This window comes from Lolium rigidum, chromosome 3 (assembly GCF_022539505.1).
Source record: "Lolium rigidum isolate FL_2022 chromosome 3, APGP_CSIRO_Lrig_0.1, whole genome shotgun sequence".
Lineage (NCBI taxonomy): Eukaryota > Viridiplantae > Streptophyta > Magnoliopsida > Poales > Poaceae > Lolium > Lolium rigidum.
This window is the reverse complement of record NC_061510.1, coordinates 275,666,272-275,670,717: the sequence shown is the minus strand read 5'-3', so window position 1 is coordinate 275,670,717 and position 4,446 is coordinate 275,666,272.

The window sequence follows — 4,446 nt, the reverse complement described above, 5'->3', positions numbered from 1 at the left end:
TCCATGAAAAATGGCAAACCAAAGTCTCTCTTAGCAAGTCTCAGTATGCTCTGCATATCCACCTTAGTAGTATTCCAGTCAATCTGCAGATAGTTCCAAACTCTGGCACTAAACTTCAAAGAACAGATGCACTCTATCATCATAGGCATGTGAATGACATAGATGACAGGTATAATCTTCTGTCACATTCCAATGTCGTCTCTTAAGCAGATCTTTAGTGTTTAATCTATCAGATATTAACAGCCAAGCAAACACTTTTGTTTTCATCATACAGGCCGATTTCCACAACCAAGCATATACCATAGGAACCCTAAGATGAGCATGGATCTGATCATAGAATGCTTTAGCCGAGTAAGCATCTCCCCAACAATATTGCCACCTATCCTTCTCTGTTGTCAAAGGGTTATCCTGCATCAAACTCTGCAACTCAAGCAATTCCTGGAAAGCTTGCATGAATAAAAGGTGTATAGAACAAATCCAAGATGTCCTCCCTCTGATAAACATGGGAAATAGAAGCTTTATCATTTAAAACATAGGAGAACAGTCTGGGAAATCTTTGACTCATAGACTGCTTGGATCCTGCCAAGTTCCAACTATCATGTCAAAAAGATGCAGTTTCCCTGTACCATGGTTGAAAAAAATATTCCATACTTGAGTGATTCGGTCAAACCACGACTTTATGAACTCATAAAGGACAGAGGGGAGTCCTAGAAAGATTCTAGATTTGCCCAAGAGCCGCCCTTAGATCAAAAGGGCATCCATCCCATAGCCAAGATTGCATCTCCACCTCTATATATTGAGGGGATACCCTTGTTTTGTAGGCCCCATCTATTGTGACGAAAATCCTCCTCCTTGGCAGCCGCCAAAGGAGGGTGAGAACCTCTTCAACACCGGCAAGGGGCAAGTGGCCGCTGCCCCTAGGGACGACGGCCTCCAGGAGCCGCGCGTCGGGTCACCTCCGCCTCCCGTGGGTGCCGCCACCGGAATCTTCATCACTATCTTCTCCACGGGCTGCACCTCTTCATCAACTTCTACACCAACGTCTTCATCTACCCGTTGTAATCTCTTGGCAAACATGATTTGTATTGCAATCTATCAAGTTTCCATGGTATTTTGTGTCTCCATGTCTTTGTTGTAGTAGTGACTTGTTTGTGGCAATTGTGATATAATTTGTTGTTGGTTGTATACAAGTACTATATGTTATCTTGTATGATTATCTTGTTGTACTAACATATGAGTGCACACATATGTTGGGGGATGCACAAGGGTGTCACCGCTGCATGTTGATAGGATGAGGGATAACCGGAGTTCGACAGAAACCAAATAGCAAGTCTTAGAGATACATGTTGCATTAATTCATGGTTAATCAATGGGGGTATTATCATGGGGACCTTAGATCTAAATACGGTGGTTGGACTTTATGTCTTAGTAATTTCCTTATTTGCTCTTAATTGGCCTTGGGATCAATCACTAGGGGTGTATTTGCTCATATGTATGGTTGCACCTATTCATGGATCCTACTTAGAAGAAACAATAAAATACTATATTTGTGCTTCACTAATTATGACAACCACGCAAATGAAGTACTCCCTCTCTCACAATTTATTAGGCGTGCGCATACCTCTAGGTCGTAAATTTGATCAAGTTAGCATTAGTTATATGTTATAAAAAATTATATCATTAGAAAATTTAGATGTTCTATTTTCTAATGATATAATTTTTGCATTATATAATTTAAATTATATAGGTTAAATTGACAACCTAGAGATACGGGGAAGACTAGTAAACTGAGACGGAGGGAGTAGCAATTTGCTAGAACACTTACTCCCTTGAGTTACTCCACTTCACTTCACCTCATCTCGTTTTATTTTACTGCACTTTACTTTTTTGCATTAGTTTTACTCATTGCATTTTAATTTCAGCACATATAGTTTTATAGTAGAAACCTCTCCACACACACAAACACACTATAGATCCTAGCTTTGCATAGAAGACCGTAGAAGTGAGTTATAGGGCTTTAGAGAATAGGTAGTTTACTTTGAGATCCTCGTAGGTTCGACACTCAAATACATATCGAATTGTACTATGGTGATTCCCTGCACTTGGGGGTTATCATGTGGTAATTCTGTTTCTTATCCACACCTTCCCGGAAAAAAAAACGGGCTACTCCCCTGAGAATGAGGTGGGGCACAACTCCCTAGATGTGTCTAGCCGCATTGGCTCTAGCCAACATGGCAGCGAGGGAATGTACCATGAAGTCAAACAAAATTGGGAAAAGTTGGTCGCCCTGACGCACACCCCACACGTTATGGAAAAAAGGGTCAATCTCACCATTGACATTTATCATAGTCTAGCCTCCCATGACCAACTGCATCATACGGAGGACCACCATGGTTGAGAATCCTCTGGGCAGTTAGACCTCGCTAAGGAAGTCCTAGTTCACTCGACGTACACCTTCTCGAAATCCAGTCTGAGAAGAAGCCCCTCCATCTTATTCACCCTAAGATCATGGGCCGTGAGGGTAAGCACATATCCATAATGAACGTCGACTGGCTAGAGTCAACAGTCCTATGAGCAAACGTAGCTAACCGAATTGCGTACGCCTTAGCTAGTAACTTGGTGATCAGTTTCATAGGATAAAAGAAGTTCTAAAACAAAAATGTCCATGATTTTTTAGAAAAATCAATGAAAAATCACGGTTTTGAAAAAATAAAGAAAAAAAGAAGGAAAAGATGAAAAGATGAAAAAATGAAAAATGAAAAAAAAAGGAAAACGAAGAAAATCATGCTGACGTTCGCGTCAACTACAAAGAAAATCAAGAAACCAAAAAAGAACAAATGCGTTCCTGCTAGTACTTCCGTCAGCGGAAAAAAAAAACGAAACCAGGGGTTAACGACAGGAAGCGCGCAAACAAGACCGGCCCATCAAAGAACTTTACGCAGGCGACCAGTATTATTACCAATCTTCTTTATGGCTCTCTCGGCTGCTCCACCCTAGCAAACATTAAGGCCCAGAGCGAGGTATCGCTCGAGTCCAGCAATGTCTCCGCTCTCCACTATCCCTTATCCCTAAAAGCAGTATCTTCACTTTATAGATATATTAATATTGTAAAGATATCAATTATATTTATGGATATATTAATATTGCAAAGATATCAATTATATTTAGCATGGGCGACATCGTAATGTCCTAATTGCAAAACGGACGCACATAACTAAAAAAAAGCTAAAAAATAAAATCCGCGCTGAAGTGTTTCAGTTCTTGTAGCAGCAACACAAAGACCCCTAAGAAAATACATGAAGTATTCGTTCTCCATAAGAAACGCCTCTAAAAAGCAAACAGTGCACCCATCGTCGTTCGATCATATGTCTTAGATTTTCTCCATAAAATAAATACCCGTTCTTAAAGCAATATCTTTAACAAGACTATTGTGAGACACAACCAATTAAGAATGGATTTTGGATTTTCATCCTGAAAGGTACCATGTTGAACTTCACATGTGTTGTAGCCTTCACTTGCAAACCCGCGAATCCCAAAACACCAAGGAAATTCTTCATCGCTGCAAAGATTCATACCACCATTACTAGTCCTCATATCTCGGTTTTCATGCTATTTTCCGCCTCTGACTTCACTATGGAATGAAAAAAAAACATGGTCCATGATGACAATATATAGCAGAGCTTCGCGCCGCTCTCTCCAGAAACCAAACGGTCGGAGACAACATGTGTGCGCATGACTGAAAAAATGTGGGTCGAAAAAAGTATCCAGCAATCTTCAGGCATGATTCACCCGAGGGAGTTTGCCAACGGAGCAACAGTCATCCTCGGCCGGCCGACCTACCAAAAAAGATAAGCAGATCGATGGCGGCACACGTACCAGATCTTCACCGCCGGAGATCGATGTGGGATCCCAAGATTCCTAACCCTAGATCCCATTGAGGTCGTCCACCTTGGAGAGGAGGTCGCTACCACCATGCCCAAGGCTGCCGCCCCTGCTCATAGGTGATGTGTACAGTGCCACCTTCCTTGCCACGCCCAGGAGTTAGCAGTATGCAAGATCGGGGGCCTCACTAGCTTGCCCTGTCGTCGCCATCCATTCGCCGCGTCGTGCCTCTGGTCGCCGTCGCACACCACAACAGCTGAAGGAGGGAGAGTGGGTGCCGCCGCTGCCGCATCCACATCGCGCGGGCTTTGCCCGGCGCTGGCGGAGGGGGGGGGGAGGTTATGGGAGGAGGTGAGGGGACCGACAAGGGGAGCCCGGTGCGGGGGTCGCGGGAGGAGGAGGAGGGGATACAACTAGACGAAGGCACTACTTGGTTTGAACAAAAACTTCTAACGGTCCACAATTACTCTACAACATATACACCATGATGGAATGTCATTTACCACCATTTTATTTCTGACGACGCGGAATACAGTCTGACTGATCGATGGTCACAAGACATGA